This window comes from Cupressus sempervirens, chromosome 3, assembly GCF_028749045.1.
Source record: "Cupressus sempervirens isolate cs-2001-9-10 chromosome 3, ASM2874904v1, whole genome shotgun sequence".
Lineage (NCBI taxonomy): Eukaryota > Viridiplantae > Streptophyta > Pinopsida > Cupressales > Cupressaceae > Cupressus > Cupressus sempervirens.
The window spans coordinates 662,548,653-662,571,870 of NC_143120.1; positions in this window are offsets into that span (position 1 = coordinate 662,548,653).

Genomic DNA, 23,218 nt, shown 5'->3' on the forward strand with positions numbered 1-23,218 from the left:
GAATATCATGGTTGTCTTTGAACTTTCCCTTCTCTTCCCTCTTCCATCCAGTATCATGCTAAACCTTCTTTTCTATCTCCTTCCCAAAACACATAAGTGTAGGCACTCCTTGATTCCTTACTAAAGGCTACAACTCAAATTTCTTACCTTCATGATGAACCAAATACCTATTAATGAATCCATCATGGGTTAACTTCCTTGACCATTTCCAAGACCTAAATAATATCATATGGCCAAAAATAATATCAAGAACATCACATAGCACCTTGTCTCTATACTTGCCAACTGAAAACTCAATCAAGACTTGAGTACTAATCAATAAATTCTAATCCTCATTGACCCATGTAATATAATATGGATTAGGATGAACAAATGTTTTCAAATTCAACTTTCTAACAACCTCATAATACACCACATTGTGACTTGCACCTAAATCCATGATGAGTTTACACACTTTACCTTAGAGATAAAACAATTGGACCTAAATATGTTAGGTGGATATGGTGGTTGGTTCTTTCCCATGAATAAGTACTCTTCCTCCTCAGATATTGCCAATATAGGTTCTTGTTTCTCTTCCTTACTTGTCTCTTCTTCAACCAAATGCACCTTACTTTATTTTCCTTTATCATCTATCCACTTAGGACACCTAAAAGATTGATGAAACACTTCATTGAAATGAAAGCACTTTCCTGTGAACACTCCATTACCTCTTCCTCCACTCCTTCCACCTCTATACCCACCACTTGTATCAGATGAGTAAGTTTTTTCCTTATCTTTATCATGTTGATTTAGAAAATTAGTATTTCCTCTTCCTCCTCTTCCTCTCATGGAAGATCTACCTCTATTGCTACCTTGTCTCTCTTGTTTCCTTTTGATCTTTTCCTCTACCTTGATGGCTAGCTTATAGCATTCCTCAATAGACCTAGGGGTAGCAAGACTAAGTTCATCTTGTATGTTGAACCTCAATCCCCCCAAGTACCTTGAAATTTTCTCATCCATATCGTTATCATGACTTTTATGTCAAGTTTATGGAACTCTTCAGTATATTTTTGCAGCTACATGTCTTTTTGTTTTAGACTTTGCATCTTCTTATACAACTAAACTCTATAAGCATTTGGCAAAAAATTTCCCTTCATCTCATCTATCATGGCATACCAAGAAGTAACCTTGGGTTTACCATTCTTCCATCTTTTTGCTTGCACACAATCCCACCATAGAAAAGCATGTCCTTTCAACTTGGACTTTTCAACCTTAAACTTTTGATTCTCTTCCACATCTTCACACTCAAAGAAATTTTCCATTGGACTGAACCAATCTACCAATTTCCCATCATCCATCTTTCCTCCATATGTAGGAAAATCAACTCTTTCCCTTATATCACCACTCTTGATAACTTTAGAAAACTTAGCCATCTTGAGTTCATTAGGACCTAACTCTTCTTCCTCTTAGAGTTCCTCTTCTTCTTCTTTATCTATAACTTCTTCATCTTGTTTGATGCTCTTGCCGCTTTTCTCTAAGGCCAATATTATTTCCATCATGATTCTCATCTCTTTATCTTTTTTAGATTTCTCCTTCTTCTCTTGTTCAAGGGCTGCCTTTAGCTTCTTTTTATCTACCAATTATTCTTTCACAATCCTTGCCAACTCCATGTTGGTCATTCTAGTAGGCAAATATCCATCATCTCCTTTAGTCATGGTTCTTGATCAACTTGGTACAAGAATCAACTCCAGGCTACTCCTTAAAGGATGATTCAACTTCAAGGGCTTATCTAAGGTTTCAAGAAACCAAAATTCACAAGAACATTACAAGCCTTCCACAAGACCATTCCTTGCTCTAATACCACTTGATGCAGATGGTAGAGTAGTGGACCCGATTTACCAATCTAAATTGTTCAATTAGGCTTGGAAACCCACATTTCTCCCAAAGAATGGAACAAATATATGGTATATTTGGATACCCTTTTCCCCCTAAAAAAATATAATACAATAACTCCATAGATTCTTTTGGACCAAGTATGATTGTCCTCACCATGTGACCCCAAAATACACCAAAATAAGGTGATTTAACTAAGCAACACCTAGTTATTTGTACCCTAAAGACTCAAAAATTTTAGAAACATCTTAATATGTTAGAAAACCCCTAATTCCAAGAGGAAATAGACCCAAACTCATTAGGACATCAAAAGCCCCAAAATGATACCTTTAAACCCTTAATTTGAGGGTTTGTCCAATATCCCTTCTCCACACACTTCCAGACCTACTTGGTGGTTGAATCACCATTAGTAACCAAAAATAATATCATCAAAATCATAAAAATTCCATGCTATGAATCCTAATCTCTCACTACTGCTCCCTAGCCACCAAATTCCTTAAGGAACACACTATTCCAATTAGTGACTACTTATCTCTTCAAAATATTTGTAAACATAACCATTAAAAATTATGATACATGGTTAGTATCCCTAATATCATGTGTCCTAGGCCTTTGGGTCCATGGAAAGATTACTAAATACAAAAAAACTACAAAATGGAGAACAAAATCTGAACTACTTAGTCCATGTCACTCAAACCACTCCAAAATGAAAATGGAATCTTCTAATAGCTTTTTTAAACTTTAAAAACATTATTCCAATTGATTATTACATGAAGGATATAATTCAAATTCAAAGTATTGAATGGATCTCCATCACATTCACTGAATTTCACCAGTCCTTAACACATGAAATCAAAGTTGAAATTGACTCATAATGCATTCAATAGTGAAAGGAATGATGGGAGATTTCTTTCTAATTCATCCCAAGTTTGAAAAAAAAAACCATAGGTATTGAACCTTGCCGCAATACAAAAACAATGTATTGCAAAATTAAGACTTGTATTTCATTGAATGACTATTACTATTCGTACACTCTAGGGATCAAAGTCTATCGTACATGACTTCAAAATGGATATATATAACTTCATTTTAACTTCCCCAACCATCCCCAATTAGTTAGAGGGATTACTTGGATGTTTAGATATTAAAATACTAGTTTCCCCCCTAAATGTCTAACTAGCTATTTGAGTTTGAATATTTAAATTTTAAACTAGAAAAATGCTTGAAAAACCTTATTAAGTTGGAACTTAAGAACTCCAAAGATTTCCAATCACCTGTGTGACTCTCATTATTCCTATATTCCTAACTATCCAAAAACACCATTGAACACTAATGATCCTTATTGCATCCAATTTGACTCTTAAAACATATCATTGAAACCTACTTAAGTGAATGCCATGGCATGTAAACATCAAAGGTACCAATACATTATAATTTATTGGATTTTCATCATTGAAGATCCCTTTGACCTCCTTGAACCTTTGATCCTCATTGGGTGACTACCAAGTCTTCATAGTCTTCTTGTGTATCTTAAATGGTTTCATGAATTGGTTGTTGATCCTTGTTGCCCATTGCACCAATAGGTGAATTAATTACTCTAGTTCTATATGTACGACTTGAACTTTTAAACATTAAACACATCAATGTTCAATTGATCCTACTTAAGTTGCTATTGCTTGGTCTATATCCTAAAATTGTCATAAACTTAACTTGCATTGCATAATGTAAAAAAAAATCACATGTAAAACATTCACAAGACATTCATCAATGTTTGACAAAAGGATTTTACATGGAAACTTAATTTGGGAAAAACCACTAGCAACGTGCCACTCTTTTTCACTCCTTCAAAGTGAGCTTTGTTAGGAGCCAACCTTGTTAAAGGTTTACAATACACACTATTAAATGTAACATTGTTAGAAGACTTAATCACCCTATTAGGAGTGGTCTTATAAGAGGACTTTTGATCATTCCATTTAGAATATTATCTAGTTAAAGGATTTGCATAGACTATTAAGTTTTCCAATGACTGTTAGGTCAATCTCTATTAAAAGGATTTCATTACAAACTATTTACAATGATAAGAAATAAAATAATATATTTTGATCTGTGTGATTACAACTCACTTTTACTGGTTTTGATATCTATTTAGTCCTTATGTTGGTTCACTAATAAGTCTTTCATTTTCATCACTGATCTTGATCTGCTTGGACACCCTTCAAGCAATCAATCTAAAATTCTCATCAACATTTAATCCTTCTTATCAAAAGCACTTATCAATGAGAATATCACATCTACAAGCTTTCTCCTTTAGCTTCACATTTACACTCATGTGTGCTTCTGATCGACCTTGCACTATATATGAACTTACTCATACAGACTAGTTGGGCTCAGCTAGGCTTGACTGGAAACTTCTCTAAAAGTTTAGTTCAAAATCCATTAAAAAAGGCAAATTTCACTTTAAATTTTTTTACATCCACCATAGATCTTAGGGTTTATGATTAGCTTCAACTTGATTTAATGAATTTTTACTTCTTGACCATCCTCTAGAAACTTCTGTAGAATCCCTCTGTTAGGTCTTTACCTAATCACCATCTTGAATTTAATGATCCAACTCATTAATCTAATCTTCAACATATTTTACATCTCTCAAGAAATTAAGTTGGCTAGATCTTATGATTACTTTACATTTGATTTTTTACTGTCACTCGACAATCATTAAATTTTGACACTTGGTTAACACTAAAATAATTAGTTGTTGTTTAAGCCTTCTAGCTTGGAATCAACTAGCTTTCTCGATCGATGCTAATGCTTGTTCAACACTAGATTTTCTCAGCACTAACTATGACTTGGTTGACACTAGCATTACTTGATAGTCCTTAGTAATTTACTCTTTTTCTTGGCTTGGCTTAGCTTTCTTGACATAAAAAATTACTTTGCTTTATCAAAGTCTATCTACTTAAATATCCATTGTAACTCCCTTTTCATAACTTCAACCATTCCTCTAGTTGCTATAGTTATGAGTAACTCTCAAATGCTCTTCATCAATCAAATAGATATGACATTTAGATTAAGTAGCAACATGTCTCATCCATATATTTGACATCAATGACAAAAATAATTGTTCCAATTTTAAGTTTGGAACAAGTATATGTATATGAAATGAACATACACATATATAGTTCATAAACATGAATGAACATACATGCATGTAGAAAATTTATTTTTAAACATGAAATGAACACATACATGTGCATGTACATACATGCAAACTTCCTAATATTGAAATGAACATGGAAATATAATTCTTATACATACATGAAATGGACATGCATCTATCATGTGCACATGCATGCATATAGGGGTCTTAATAGGATTTCTTAAATGGATAATCTAAAATGGTGACTTAAGGGGAGAATATGAAATCAAACATATGAAATCTAGGGTATCTTAAGAGGATCATCTTTAAGTCTATATATCATGTCATAAATTTATGGGTATGTTTATATATAAGAATCTAATTGTAGTAATTTTTGGTCCTAATTAGGATAACACATGTGCAAAATTTCAAAATTTAACATCAATTGATCACATGAATTTCTTAACTACAAGTCTCATAGTCTTTAGTTGATATATATGCATGCACATTTAAAGGGGTCATAGGGACCTCGGGTCATGTTATTTTTTAGAGTTAAATTTTAGGACCTTAAAGGTATCAAAATATAACATCAATCTATCACATGAATTTTTTAAACTACAAGTGTCACATGGTATCTAGTTTATATATGCATACATTTAAAGGCACATCCTAGGGACCTAGGGTCATGTTATTTGTTATAGTTCAACACAATTTTTTTAAGGTGTAGTAAGAGGTGGATAAATAATTCATTTTAAGGAGTTTTAATTTATTTAAAAGTTGATTATATTTTTAGGGTTCCAATTTTGTTATTTCTTAATTTAGGGTTATCATTCAAAGCTTTTAGTTTAAGTTGTGTAATTTAGGTCAAGTATAAAAAAAATGTGTGTAAAAAAATTCAATTTTTAAAATTTCCAAGAACATAAGATAAATATGCATACATACACATGTACATGTGTGTGTGTGTGTGTGTGTGTGTGTGTGTGTGTGTGTGTGCGACATGCTTGTGTACACACACACACACACACACACACACACACACACACACATATCGTAAGTCTACACACATGTTTAAAATACAAAAATACACATATTGTTAGCATGAATGCTGATGATAATACATTGAGGGAGAATCCTAGGCATTTAAGAATATTGATATGGTGCATTCATGATTGTATTTGCAATTGACGTCAACACAATAGTAATTTTGTTAAGACTGGAAGAATAGTAGTCAATAATCTTAGTATGCACAAGAGCAGAGGAAGTTTTAGATGATGCATAGTGGAGGACATGTTCCTAAGGTTTTCTTGATGATGTGGTTCAAAGGAATAAGTTTTATTTGACATTGTATGAAAACTAAACCTATTTTACTAGAAACCATGCCGAAATAGAACATTGGAAAATAGAGTTCTAATGATCTATCACTGTCTTTCATCTAAGATGTAATGAAGGTGATACACAAATAATTGTGATAGAGGATGATCATATGGTGATTCCAACATGGGCACAAGACATGGTTTCACGTGTGTAAAGTTTAGTATAGACTATGAGCTGAAAATATTTTTGTAATTGTGAATTAATTAATTATCTTATTTTAATTAATTGGGAAAGCCTCAAGGCCAAATCAAGGAATTATTACAAAGATATGGTATAATGAAAAGTTGTGTTCTGTGTTTGTATAAAGATTTGGATTGAGAGGATCAAGTAAAACGTGAAGTATTAGAGTGGAGTACAAGAAGGAGTATAATGCTTTCTAAATGAGTGTAAGTGATCTAAGGGATCATTGGATGCATAATATGAGATTTGGTCATAAGATCTGAAGGAGCACGAGTCTAGTTGATAGGATAGAGACAAAAGAAGGAAGTACATTATAGTTCTATTATTCTACAAGGAATAATACAAAGATCATTTGGATAGTGGGTTCTTTTATCTTAACCTTGAAGTTGTTTGGGTAGTGGGTCCAACTATCTTACACAACTCCTAATAGGGTTGGAATCTCCTAACAAGGATTCAAAGTCTCCTAATAGGGACTCAAATACACTTCATGTTGTAACAGACTCCTGATAGGGTCTATCCTCTAACAAGGATTATTTATATTACCACATCATTTTGTGGATACCACCCCCACCAGTGTTTTCCTTCAAATCAATGGTTTCCCTAGTTAACATATCTAGTGATAATTGTGTATGAGTACTTTTTTGTGGTTTTAGTTTATATTACTCACATGGTTAAGTTTGTTTAAGAGTATTTTTTGCGATGATAGTTGGATAACTAATTCACCCCCACCCCCCACTCTCCCCCTTGGTTATATCAACTGACTATATATTCTAAAAATTGGTATTAGAGCATTAGGTCCTTGAAGATAAAGCTCAATGTCTTTGGGAGATCAATGGAAAATATGTTCAAGGAAGATAGTCCAAGATTTGATGAAGCAAACTATGATAGTTGGAAGGAAAAAATGAGGACACATCTATTGTGCATGGGTTTGGGTTATTGGCTTTTGACAAAAGCTAAGAAGGAAATTGTTAAAGAATCAAAGCTAGATAAATGTAGTGAGCAAGAAAGAGATTTTTCCATGTGTAACATGAGAGCCAAATAAGCCCTACTTTTAGTTGTTCCAAAAAATGAATACAATTAGGTAAAGATATTTCAAACTTCTCATGAAATTTGGAAAGTGTTAGAAGTTACTTTTGAAGGTGATGATCATGCAAAAAGGATGAAACTACAAAGTTGGATTTGCACATTTGAAGATGCCAAGATGATGGAAGATGAATCCATTAGAAATTATTTAGGAAGAATATCAAAAAAAAATTCAGGTATTCAATCTCTTGGTGGAACTAAACATGATGACAAGGTTATATGGAAGATCTTGAAAAGTTTAAAATAGCTCAGATAATTTAGCTAGTAATGCCCTACACCAAATATTTCACAAAGGAAACTTTTCTTAGAAGATTAGAATCTATAGAAGTAGAAATGAGACATTCTAGAGAATTAACTAGAGTTAAGACAACTTTCAGTGCTATGCACATTTAACTTAATCTATTAATAAGTACAAGCACAAGAGGATATTTTTCCAATAATAGCAGATTTGAAGAAGATAAGAAGATTGAAGAAGGAATAGATCTTCTAGTAAGAAGAGAGAAAGATGTTAAGAAAATCTTTAAGTGTTGGACTTGTGATTAATATGATCATTATGCATCTAAATGTCCTAAAAGAGAGAAAATGTTTAGAGGAAAATTTAAGCCTAGAAGAGATAAGGATAGAAATTGTTTATATGCTAATAGGGATAGAGAATCTAATGAAAAGGATCATAGTGAAAGTGATGATGAATTAGGATTTGTGGCTATTAAGGAAGACAACCTTGATAAAGAAATTAGAGAAGAGAGAGCTCTAGTTACCCAAGTTGAGAAGAATATCAGATTGGATAATTGATAGTGGATGTTCACATCAAATGACTGGTGATATGGTCAAATTTTTTAAGTTTAGAAATCATGATGGATGTATTGTTAGAGTTGGTAACAATGCAACCTATAATGTTATAGGGGTTGGATCTATTAATTTTGATGGTAAAATTAACACTAAAGATGTTTACTTTGTTAATGGTTTGAAACATAATTTGTTAAATGTTGGATAATTGGTAGACAAGAGATATCTATTACAGTTCACAGAGAGAACTTGCATTATGAAAGACAGGGATGGTAAGCTGATTAGAACTAGAACTAAATCCAAAACTAATGTATTTCAGTTGAATTCTACTAAAATAACATGTTTGGTTACAAAGGTTGATAACAATTGGTTATGACATAGAAATTTTTGTCATATAATATCTTGAAAGTTAGCAACACATTTCTAGTGAGAGATCTACCTAAGATTCTTAAGCATACTAATGTTGTCTGCAAGGAATGTATTTTGGCTAAGTAGAGGAAAGTGTCTTTTCCTAGCAAGAAATTCTCTACTATAGAGAAACTAGAGATTGCTTCAATAGATCTGAGTGGTCCTGAAAGAGCCAGAGGATTCTATGGTGAAAGGTACTTTATGAATTTTTTTGATCTTTTCACTAGAATGATGTGGGTAGCATTTCTTAAAGAAAAGTTTGAAGCTTTGGAGAAATTTAACATATTCAAGAATAGAGTTGAAAATAAAACTAGTGTTAAGATTAAGTGTTTAAGATCCAATAGAAGAGGTGAGTTCACTTCTAGAGAGTTTAACATGTTCTATGAAGAGAATGAAATGAAAAGATAGTTATCTTCACCTAGAACACCTGAAGAGAATGGGATTGCTGAAAGAAGGAGCAAGTCAATAGCAGAAGCAACAAGAATGATGCTATTTGAGAATGATGTCTCAAAGAGGTTTTGGAGAGAAGGAGTTAACATTGCACTATATAATTTGAATAGAGTATAGATCAGAAAAGGTATGAGCAAGACACCATATGAGTTATGGTTTGGTCACTCACCATTAGTCAACTATTTTAGAATATTTAGAAGTGTTACATAAAGCGAGATGACGATATAGGTAATTTTGATCCAAAAAGTTATGAAGGCATGGTTCTTGGTTACTCATTGAAAAGAAAAGAATATAGATGTTTCAACTATAAAACTAAGACAATAGTTGAGTGCATAAATGTAAGGATTGATGAAAATTTTGGTACTAAAGAAAAGATGGTAGACTATAATTCTAATGAAGAAGAGGATAATTATAGATTCATTAGATAGAATGCTAAAGTTCTTTTTGAGACTAATAATGATTTGTAAAATGAATTATTTGTTAATCATAGAGAAAAACAAAGCTCTAAACCTAGGGAAGAGATTAGAATTGATATGTCAACTCCTACTTGTAGTAGAAACATGACAAAGAATCACCCTCCAAAGAAAATAATTGGGAGCAAGAATAAAGGTGTGATGATAAGGAACATAGTAATTGAGGAAGTGTGTCTAATTTCTCAAGCACAATCTAAAAGAAAATATGATGCATGTAAGGATGATCAGTAGATGTAAGCTATGGAAGAAGAACTAGATTAGATTGTGAAGAATAAAATATGGGAATTAGTTCCTAGATCTAAAGACAAGAATGTGATAGGAACCAAATGGGTATTCAAAAATAAGATGAATGAGTAAGGAGAAGTTGTGAGAAACAAGGCTAAACTTGTTTGCAAGGGTTACTCATACCAAGAAAGCATAGATTATGAATAAACCTATGCACCCATGGAAAGAATGGAAGCAATAAGAATGTTCTTGGCTTATGTAGCAAGAAAGAATTTTAAGGTTTATTAGATGGACGTCAAGTCAACTTCTCTTAATGGAGAACTTGAAGAAGAAGTCTACATTGAGCAACCTAATGGATTTTCTCTGACAAAAGATAAAGTCTTTGTATGCAAAGTAAAGAAAATATTGTATGGTCTAAAGCAAGCACCTAGAACCTAGTATGCAAGGTTAGACAAGTATTTATCAAAGCTTGGATTTATTAAAGGTACAACAAATGGTAATTTGTACTTGAGGAAAATTGATGATTGTCTATTTATCATTTTAATATTTATGGATGACATAATATTTAGAGGAAATGATCTATGATTGTAGTATTGCAATATCTAACTTACACTAGACTAGACATAGCTAATGTAGTTGGGATTGTAGCAAGATTTCAAGATAATCCAAAAGAGTACCATTATGCAGCAATAAAGATGATATTTAGATATTTGAAGGGTACATATGATTATGGAATATTGTATGATACATCAAGTGATTTCACCTTGTGCACATATACTAATTCAAATTAGGAAGGTAGTATAGATGATAGAAAGAGAACCAATGGTGGAGTATTCTTTCTTGGAGGAAGATCAATTTCTTGGTTGAGCAAGAAAAAAGATTGTATATCTTAGAGTATAGCTAAGGCAGAGTATGTTGTAGCAACAAATAATTGTAATCAAGTTATGTGGATGAATCAAATGTTGAATGATATTGGAATTGAGTTTACAGAACCTATTATCATTTACTATGATAACACAATTATAGTAAGTATGTCTAAGAATCCATTATTGCATTCTAACACAATGCACATATCCATAAAGTATCATGTTTTGAGAGAAAAGGTAGTAGAGATAGAAATAAGATTGCATTATGTAAGCACTAAATATTAGATTGCAGATATCTTTACAAAGCCTTTGCCTAAAGATACTTTTGAGTACCTAAGAGGTATGCTAGGGGTTATTCCCCTACTCACTTTAGAGTAGTTGATCTAAGGAGTGCATCAATCTAGTGGTATAGAGCACTATGGTTAGACTAGATTGATTATTGATGCTTCCTATATGGGGAAGTATTTGATATTTATTAAGTCATGAAGGACTTTGGGTATTTGGTATTGAACAATGTCTTTGGATACTCAAGCTTATTGATGATTTGAGCAATTGGTTAGCAATTGGTATATAACAAATACTATTGTAATGGACACCTTTAAAATTGATGTCAATGGGGGAGAGAATGTACATGAAAAACATATTAGGTGAATCTACATAAGAAGAGAAGCACATGTTAAGATAACGATGGATGAGAGTTATCTCTTTAGGGAGATTTAGAAAGATTCATGTAAGTACACAGAAGGCTATGTAAGTACGTAGATGCAGCAAGGAAGTAATCTAAGTTGTTTACTATGAACAACTACTATTGATCCTAAAAGAAGAAGAAGAACAATACATTATTCTAGATGATCTTAGATTGATGAAGACGATTTGAGAAGACAAAAATAGAGTACAATTTGGTATACTTAGAACTTAAATGTTTTTCATTTATGTTACCATTGATGCCAAAGGGGGAGATTTTTATCATGAATGTTATGATACTCTATTGAGGGAGTATCCTAATCATTGAAGAATATTGATATATTGTATTCATGATTGTATTTGTCATTAATGTCAACACAACAATAATTCTATTAAGAATGGAAGAATAGAAGTCAGTAATCTTAGTATGTGCAGGAGAAGAGGAAGTTTTAGATGATTCATAGTGGAGGACATGTTCCTGAGGTTTTCCTAATGATGGTGTTCAAAGGACTAAGTCTTATTTGATGTTGTACAAAAATTACACCTATTTTACTAGAAACTGTGCAGAAACAGAGCATTGGAAAATATAGTTCTCATGATCTATTACTATCTTTCATCTAAGATGTAATGAAGGTGATGCATAGATAATAGTGATAGAGGACAATCATATGGTGATGCCAACATGTGCACAAGACATGGTTGCACACGTGTAAAGTTTTGTATAGACTGTGAGCTAACAATGTTGTTGTAATTGTGAATTAATTAATTATCTTATTTTAATTAATTAGGAAAGCTTCAAGGCCAAATCAAGGAATGATTATGAAGATATGGTATAAAGGAAAGTTGTATTTTGTGTTTGTATAGAGACTTGGATTGAGAGGATCAATTGGAATGCAATGTATTAGTGTGTAGTGCAAGAATGAGTAGAATGCTTGTTGAATGCATGTAAGTGATCAAAGGGATCATTGGATGCATAGTATGATATTTGATCATAAGATCTAAAGGAGGAGTCCAATTGATAGGGCAAAGATAGAGGAAGTAATTACATTATAGTTCTACTATTCTACAAGGAATAATATAGAGATCATTTGGATAGTGGGTTCTTTTATCTTAACCTTGAAACTGTTTGGGTAGTGGGTCTAGTTGTCTTCCATAACTCCTAAAAGGGTTGGCACAACTTCTAATATGGTTGGAATCTCCTAACAAAGATTCAAAATAAACTAACAAGGGACTCATATGTACTGAATGTTGTAATAGACTCCTAATAGGGTCTATCCTCTAACAATAAATATTTATATTAGTACATCATCTTGTGCGTACCATCCTCACCAAGATTTTCCCTCTGATCAAGGGTTTCCCTAGTTAACATATCTGGTGTTAATTGTGTATGAGCACATTTTTGTAGTTTTAGTTTATATTACTCACATGGTTAAGTTTGTTTAAGAGTATTGTTTTGTGATGATAGTTGGATAATTGATTCACTCTCCCGTCTCAGTTATATTAGTGGACTATATATTCTAACAGATATGTGTGTGCGTGTGTGTGTTTATACATGTACACATATAAACAAATAAAAGATTGATACATACATACATACATACATACATACATACATACATACATACATACATATATATATATTCACACATATGTGGACATGCATATATGTACACAATGTGTGTGACATACATGGACATGTACACATATATACATGTGTGTATATACATGCATATATACATATATACACAATAATATATAATTTATATGTTTCATATATATTCATATATGCATGTAAATACATATACATTAAAAATTAATATACGTGTAACATGTGTATACATAAAAATATTAAAAAATAGAGACTATGTATAAATCCATAATATAAATGCATATATATATACACATACACACACACACACATATGTATATAGACATATATATGTCTATATCTATATATACATATATATATATATATGTGTGTGTGTGTATATATGTATATATATATATGTTTATATGTATATATATATATACATATATACACACACATATATATATATGTGTGTTACAAATTTATAGAATAATAACTGAGAGAGAGAGAGAGAGAGAGAGAGAGAGAGAGAGAGTGGCGGGGGGGGGGGGTGAATCAGTTACTCAAGGTCCTTAAGTACCATTTGAACAATTAAATATAAACACTCACTATTCTTCTTAGCCTACTGTTACTCAGTCTCTGCTACAAAAATATTGTCTTAACCATAACATGCTTTGCTTAATGAAAACATTATCAAGTGCATAATATATAAAGCATTCATCATAGATTTGACACTAGGATTTTACATGGAAACCCAATTTGGGAAAAACCACTAGTAACATGTCACCACTTTTCCACTCTTTCTAAGTGAGCTTTGTTAGGAACCAACCCTATTAAAGGTTTAAATACACACTATTAAATGTGACTTGGTTAGAGGGTTTAATCACCCTATTAAGAGTGGTCTTGTCAGAGGGCTTTGATAATTCCATTTAGAATGTCAACCTATGAAAGGATTTACCTAGACTATTAAGTCTTTAAAATGACTATTAGGTCAACCTCTATTAAATGGATTTTAATACAAATTGTTTACAATTAAATTAGAAAGAAAATAGTAGGGTTTCAATCTGTATGACTACAACTCACTTTGCAAGTTCATATCTTCGTTCATTTCATGTGTTGACTTACTGATAAACTTTTCATTGTCTATAATCTTGATTTGCTTGGAAACTCTTCAAGCATTCAACCTTCTCTTCTCATCAAAACTTAAGCCTTTTTCTTAGATTCACTTATCAACATCAGCATCTACATAAGCAATCTACTTTAGCTTCACATTCACTCTCACACTTGTGCATCCTTGATCAACCTTCTTTTGTATGTGTCTCTTACATACACTCACACACACACTCTTTTATTTTTTAGGATTTGTACCTCTTTAAATAGGCAATTCTTGCTTTATTGTGTTGACAGTTAGCTAATAGATATATGTAATTATTGTCATTTATGGTAACACATGATGTACATGCTTACTGGAAACCTTGGAAATAAAGATACTTAGTGTTTGGTAATCAAAAAATTGTCTAAGTATAGAATTTGGTATACAATAGTACATTGTTTTGTTTATAACTTGTTGTTAACATCATATTATGACTAGTGAAGGTAGATGGAGATAGTATACATGGTGATTATGTGTATATACTTCTAAGTTAGTATAGACTATATGGAATAGAGATACTCATGTTTGAAGTGAAACAAGATAGAAAAATTGAAGGAAAGGTTTATTTTGTTTAAAAGATAATTACTTGTCCAATTAGCACTGGCATCCTAGATGTTTACTCTAAGTTGAAAAAGTGGATTGTGGTCTTAGCTAACCTAGTAGAAATTTCTGTAAATGCATGGTATTTATGCAAAGGACATCTTGTGATAAGAGGCATGCTATCATGTAATTGTGATGTTGAGCAATTATATGCAAAATTTTGTATAAGCTTCTTTATGATTTGAGATCAAGCTAAAGATTAGAGATTAGTCAAGAAAGAAGATATAGTACTTATATTCCAGAAGTATAATTACTTGTTTTGGTAGTAATCTCTTCTTGTAATTAGAAGTGCATGTTTGGGTAGTGAACTCATCTTGTATTTATTGTACAACTCCTAACAGGGTTGGAATCTCCTAATAGGGACTCCTTATACTGAATTTGCTCATTGATTCCTAACAGAGTCCATCATCTAACAAGGAACTTATATATCAGAATATTATCTAGTGGGATCATCCCCACCAAGGTTTTCCCTTGGCCAAGGTTTCCCTAGTTCACAAAATATGGTGTTATGAGTTATCTTTGTGCATTGTTACTATTACTATTTAACATTACTTCAATGCTTTGTCATGCATGGTTTAGAGTAAAAAATAATATCCAGTTAGCAATTAAAGCTTGTAGATTACTAATTCACCCCCCTCTCAGTAATCCCTATTTCTAACAATTGGTATTAGAGTGTAGTTACTTTGAAGAGGCTTATCAACTCGAGTAAGACCACTATGGATATGGAATAGTTGATGAACTTGGAGAATCGCTTGAGAAAATTGATCTCCTTACTAAAGAAAGAGATAAGTTGAAAGATAGATATGAAGACTCAAAAGTATACATTGGTCAATTGAAGGAAAAGATTGAACATCTCAAATCCAAGTCTAAATCTACTAAATTTGGAACTCGTGATGATGATTATTCAAATTTGAAGATAGAATACAATATCTTGAAGCATGAATTGAAAATTACGAATCTAAATTTGACTTTGAGGAATAATCCTAGAAAAGTTGAGTCTAATTTGAAGACTGAGAATGTAGAACTAAGAGCAAGTTTGACAAAGAAAATATCTGAGTTTGAAACATTGAAAGAGGATCATGAAGAACTCCATAAGTATAACGCTATTGTGAAAGGTAAATTAACTTAGTGCAAGCAACAACTTGAGAAGCTTTACTCTAGCAGAGAAAAGCTTCATGATTCAATGTTAATACAGAGACCTACTTATGATCAGACTAGTCTTGGTTATTTAATTAACATGTCTACAAAGAAACCTAAGATAAGATAAAATTAGAAAGAAAAAGGTAAGTCTAATGATAAGATTAAATCCAATAAATCTTTTGATATATCCAAAGAAGTTGAATAGGACAAGGAAGCTGAAATTTTATATGAACTAAAGCAAGTAGAATCTACCAAGGAAACTAGATATGAATTTAGAGGTAAGTGTTTTTTATGTAATGAAATAGGTCATATGAAAAGAGATTGTAAAAATAAGACATTTAATCATGTTACAGACTTTTATTATCATACTTGTCATGGTATGAGTCATAAAGCAATTGATTGTAGAAAACCTAAGTATGATAATGATAGAAGTAATAGTAGAGTGTCTAGAAATACTAACCCTATAGATAGAATAAGATCTAATGAAAGGACATCAAGTGAAGGAAGATCTTATGAAGAAATAAGATAGATTATGTGTTATAAGTGTAACAACTTAGGACACATTGCTCAGAATTGTCATGCACCTGATGATTGACAGAATCCTAGAAGCAAAGCACCAGTATATCAGTTATGCAACAACTGTGGACATACAATGAAGTACTACAAAATGGATAGAAACTTTAGAGATAGAAGGAACAATAGAAGAAACCTTAGGAATAGAAGGAATAATGGAAAGAATGTCAAAAATGATAGAAGGAACCATGAAAGGAAATTTGGAACTAACAGATACAATAAGAAACAAAGAAACATTATTAGTGAACTTTGAGAAGAACTTAATGATACATTTGTAAAAGGAGTAGATGCCTCAAAGGAAAAGCTAGATGATGATGAGATAGGAAGACCAAAGCTAGTTGTTGACTTTGATTCAACTAAGTTGAATTAAGCTTATTCACAACATTATAATTTGACAACTTTATTTAGATGTTGAATTAGAGGTAGTGACATGGGGAAAAAGTGTATTTAGTTAATTTTAGATGGTACCTATGCTCACTTGTAATTTGGAGCTTATCTAAACAAGTTGTGAAGGAATTCAGAGTTGCTGGTATCACAAAAAAAATTAATTATATAACAAAAGATGGAAACTATGTTTTTGCAAAGAATTTCATATAGTAAAGTTTAGTAGAGTTTTTTCATGATGGAAAGTAGCTATGGAAAACCTCAGGTGGCATTGGAAAATTGGACAAATGATCTTGAGTAGTTATTTGATTATAGAACATAATTAACATCTTTTTTGTGTTTAAAAAGTATGCAATTAATGCAAGTTCAAGTTGATAGAATAAATAGAGTAAAAAATTGATTTTCACTTCATTGCAAATAAATTTGAAGTGATGAGCACTTATAAGTGACTTGACAAGGCAATTTTGAAGCAAACCCTATTTTTAGAAAGATGTATTTTATCATTTTTTTGCAAATCTTTTCAGTAAAAGTTCATATTTGATAGAATCATGGATATGTCAGTAGTGCACAACATTTAGAATGAGGATAGACCTAAGTTTAAGGTTATTTCCATAAAACTTACTAAAGGAAACTCTAACTTAGTGTTATCCATCACTTTGAACAATGTAGTATATCTTAAAGATGTAGGAAGTTATCTGAATAGTAAATTTGAGTCTATTGGTAGTGAATTCATGAACAAGGACATGAAATTAGTTTTTAATCATGACATGACTATGAAGCCTAGATTTAAATATTTAAGGGAGCTAGATTTGTTCAAATATCATTTCAACTATGAATTGGACATAGATGAGTGAACACAGGTCATATTAAGTAGAATACATGATGGAAAATTATGGATGCAAGATAATGTAGTTGATATTTTTGTTGACCTTATTTATGAGGTAACTGGTCTTAGTAAACAAGGAAATGTACCTATAGGTGAGAAAAAGGTAAAAAAGAAAGTTGAGAGTTATACCAAAACAATGTATAATGGAAAGGCTATGGTGATCAACACCATTAAGCAAGATAATGTAAGATTTTTGAGTAAAATCATTGCCTACTCTATATGTGCAAGCTCAAAGATTGATGAACTATCAACTAGATTCCTCTATATAGCATATACGATATGTGTAGAGAAGGAACAAGTAAATCTTAGTGAAATTTTGAGAATGCAACTCTTAGAAAACCTAGAGAAGATCAAGAGGACTAAGAATAGCGTGTTTAGATTTTAGTCATTGATTAATCACATATTCTTTCATGTACTTAAAAGATTCCCATATTTACCAATCTTAGACATAATTAGTAGTGATTGATGTAGAATGGAAAAGATCATAGAAGTATGCAAAAGGCATCCTACAGATAAGAGATAAGATAGTGGTAACTTGATAATGGAAACATTTCAGAATGAAATGAAACAGAGATTCATAATTTCTCCTAAAATTGTAGATATATTTAAAGAAGACATTTGCATTATGGTTGACACAAATTATACTTATATACAAGCAATAGAACCTTGAGAAACATCTCTTGATCCCTTAGATTATAAATTGAATGATGATATAGTAGCTAGTTATATTGATTTATTGTTGAAATCAAAAAAAGATAAAATAGAATATAGATTTCGAACTTATGATAAGATTATCAAGTCAACTCATCAAGCAATCTTAGAGAAGGCATCATAAAAAAGATAAAGTCCATTATGAAGAAAGCCTTATCAGAGGTCGGTATGACTGAGAGTGAGTATGAGAAAATTAGAAAAACTTTGAAGCAAGGAATATTGAATGTGCAACCATTGTTAGTATATATTGGAGAAAATTTTTGGGAGTAAAGCATTCCATATGCAACAGTGTCAGATGTGTAGCCTAGTGAGTTGAAGAGGAAATCTAAGAGATTAGTGGAATCTGTGAACACTAAGAAAAAAAGGGTCAAGTAATAAGCCACCAAACTAGGAAAAAGGAAAAAGAAATTGTTGACAATGGTTAAGTCTAGTGATGAAGTGGAAGAAGAACAAGATATCAAGAAATCAAAGAAAGTGGCATTGTCAAAACAATTAGTAGGAAAAGCTCAGCAACCCTGGAAGCCAATGATAGAAAAGATCAACACAGTTATTTTTAATGAAGGTAACTTTGTTTAGATGATTTTTTTTTATGATTTGTATAATAGTTTTGTGAAGGATCGGATTGATATCTCTACTGTGAGACACATCATAGAAAATAATCTAAAATTAAAGGATATTGAGGGCTCAGTAAATTGGAAAGTCTATGATAGACATATTCAAAAGAAGGCTCCTACAAGAGAAGAAGATCTAGAACTTTAGAATTCTATGCTTAGAACTATTTGCAAGACTGATGATGAAGAAGAGATTAAGAAATTGTTGAATAATCTCACACCTTACTTAAGAAATAAAGTAAGATCATTCCTATTTATGGTGGGTGAAAAAGATAAATTAAGAAGTGAGACTGCAAAAATTATCAATTAGATGTTGACAAAATCAAAGACATCATCTCCTCTAGCACCTCAAACCTCAGATGTGTCAGTGAGCAGTGACACTATGCAGATTGATCAGGCCAACGTTACCATTATCATTGATGATACTAATCCATTTGAAGGTTCTAAAATTAATGAACCAAATACCAAGGATATTAAAGATAGACTGAGGAAAATTGAAGAAGAGAAGAGGTTACTTGAAGATGAGAAGAAGAAAATAGAGGAGGCCAAGAAGAAATTTCTTGAGTATGAGAAGAAAAGAAAGGAAGAGGAGGAAAATAATAGAATAGAAGAAGAAGAAATAAGGAAGAAAATTGAGAAAGAGAAGAAAGAAAATTAAATAAAAGAAAAAGAAAAGAAAGAAGAAGAAGAGAGAAGAATGAAAGAGGTAGCTAAGAAAGAAAGGGAGGATGACACTAAATCGTCTACTATATCTACTCTTCTTTCTCTTGCCAACTTAGCATGTGATGATAATGATCAAATAGATTTGATCTCATCCCTATCAAAGCTTATATAGAAGAATAGAATAGTGAAGAGCTTATAGAGAACCTTGATGGGGGTTATTGACATACTACACAACACTTTGGTAGTACAACACATAGAACTAGATACTAAAAAAAGGGCACAAGCAGTACTAAAATCATTTGATGAAGAATTTACTAAATTATTGAATGTTAAAGAAGAAAAGGTACATATTTCACATGATGCTAACTTGTTTAGCACTATCTTTCAGAACACTAAAAATGATTTGGTTAGTCTTGATACTTGTATCAAGGAACTTTGAAAATTTCAATAGGATGGGAAAAAAATGTATATTAAGTGTACTTTATCATACAAGCTGACCAAGGAAATTGATAGTCAGATAGAGGAAAAGATGAGTGAGCTAGAAGATCTATCTAGCCAGATCCAACATCCATCTCACAAAGTTGATGATTTTGAAGGACAAGTGGCTAGTATCCACAATGATCTTAGGAAATTGGAACTTTGAAAGGAACAAATTTTGAAAAGGATATTAGATTTTAGAGATTCTATTTCTCTTGGAGTATCTTTTGTTGAGAAACAGTTGGAGGAATGTGTCAAGGCCAGGGACACATATTCTAACATTTTAAATTTAGATCTTAATGTAGTTGAGACTGCATCATACGACCTATGTGTAATTATCACCTCAGCTAAATCCACCAAGAAAACATAATGGTATGGATAATCTTAAGGAGAATTTTGATGATTGCATGAAGATCCTATCAGCATAAGGAAGGATAACATTTTTGACAGGTTTGGACAGATTTCTGACATTTTGACCTTTGTCATTGATGTAAAAAGGGGAGTAGTTGTAGAAATTTGGAAAGTACTTGAATTGACAAAGAGGGATAATATTGTAAGTATATAATGTGAAACATATTATAAGGGGGAGCATATATAAAGATGGAAAAGTTGTAATAGATGTAATGTAATGTGTTGATTATTAAGTTTTTTGTCACTTAACCAATTTTCCCTATTTTGTTGCCATCAATGCCAAAGGGGGAGATTGTTGAAAATTAGCTAATAGAGATATGTAATTTTTATCATTTATGGAAATACACGATGTACATGATTACATGAAACCTCAAAAATAAAGATACTTAGTGTATTTAAGTATAGATTTTGGTATAAAATGGTATATTGTTTTGTTTATAACTTGTTGTTGACAACATATAATGACTAGAAAAATTATATGGAGATAGTATAAATGTTGGAAATAATGTGTATAACCTCAAAAGTTAGTATGGACTATATAGAACAAAGATACTCATGTTTGAAGTGAAATAGGACAAGGAAATTGAAGGAAATGATTATTTTGTTTACAAGATGATTACTTGTTCAATTAGGGTCAACATCCTAAATGTTTAATCTAAATTGGGAAAGTAGATTATTGTCTTAGCTAGCCCAGTAGCAATTTGTGTAAAGGCATGGTATTTATGCAAAGGACATCTTGCAATATGAGGTGTGCTATCATGTAATTGTGATTTTGAGCAATTGTATTCAACCTTTTGTAAAAGAAATATATGCAAAATTTTGTATAAGCTATTTTGTGGTTTGAGATCAAGTTGAAGATCAAAGATCAATTAAGGAAGAAGATACAATACTTATATTTCAAAAGTCTAATTACTTATTTGGGCAGTGAGCTCATCTTGCATTTATTATACCACAACTCCTAACAGGGTTGGAATCTCCTAATAGGGATTCAAAGTCTCCTAACAGGGACTCGTTATACTAAATTTTCTCATCGAATCCTAATAGGGTCCATCCTCTAACAAGGATATATTAGTATATTATCTAGTGGGTATCATCCCCACCAAGGTTTTCCCTTGGCCAGGGTTTCCCTAGTTTACAAAATATGGTTTTATGAGTTATCTTTGTGAATTGTTACTATTACTATTCAACATTACTTTATTGCTTTGTTATGCATGGTTTAAAGTAAGAAATAATATCTAGTTAGTGACTAAAGCTTGTAGATTACTAATTCACCCCCCCTTAGTAATCACTATTTCTAACACATTTTAGATCTTAGGGTTTAGGATTAGGTTCAACACAATTGATTTTATCTATCCATCTTCTTGATCTTCCTCTAGAAATTTCTCTAGAATTTATCTACTAGGCCTTTACCCAATCCTCGACTTGAATTTAATGATCCTACTCATTAATCTTATTGTCAACATGGTTTACATCTCCCAAGAAATTAACTAAGTCAACATCATCTCATGATTTCCTGAAATTCATTCTCAATATGTTACTTGACAATCTATAAATTCTGACACTTGGTCATGATTGAATCACTCAATCACTATAAATCTTCTAGCTCATCATCATCAATCTTGCTTAGTTGATACTAACTATTAGTGAACACTAGATTTTATTGGTGCTAAGTATGGCTCGGTTGACACTAGCATCACTCAACATTCCTTATCCTTTTACTCTATTGCTTAGCTTGGCTTGACTTCCTTGACATAAACAATCACTTTTTCTCATCAAAGTCTAACTAATCAAATGTCAATTGTAGCTTACATTTCATAATTAAACCTTTTCTATAGGTGCTATTATTATGAGAAATTTCTCAAATCCTCTTCATCAATCAAATAGATATGACATTTAGATTAATTATCAATACATCTTATCAGTAGATTTGACATCAATGACAAAATAATAATTATTCTAATTATATGTTTCTAACAATATCCCTCTTTGGCATTGATGGAAAAATCTCTACATCTCAATATTATCAATAGCTTAGTAAACTTTTTTACCATACAATCCAAAAGATTCTACTGACTTGATTGATCAATATCCTTAGTTTCATTGTGATTCTCTTTGCTGATTTTCTCCCTCTGAAACAATAGATCTCCTTCTCTGATTTTTTTGTTGTTGTATATCTCCCTCTTTGCATATTGCTTCTTTTATTTATTCTTGGGCTATCTCTCCTTATTTTACTATATATCTCCCTCTTTTACTAAATATCTCCCTCTTTGACAAAAATGCCAAAGACACTTAGATTTTATAGCTTCAATCACTTCACACATCTAATTTATGTAGATTTTGCATTTCTAACTGATTTTTGTCATCTATTTATGACTTATCTATTATGTTGTACTAAACTATCTACCTTAGGCATTTCCCAAAGTAGAGTTGTATTACATCAATGTGTAAGATATTTTGATTATCACATTTGATGCAATGCACCTT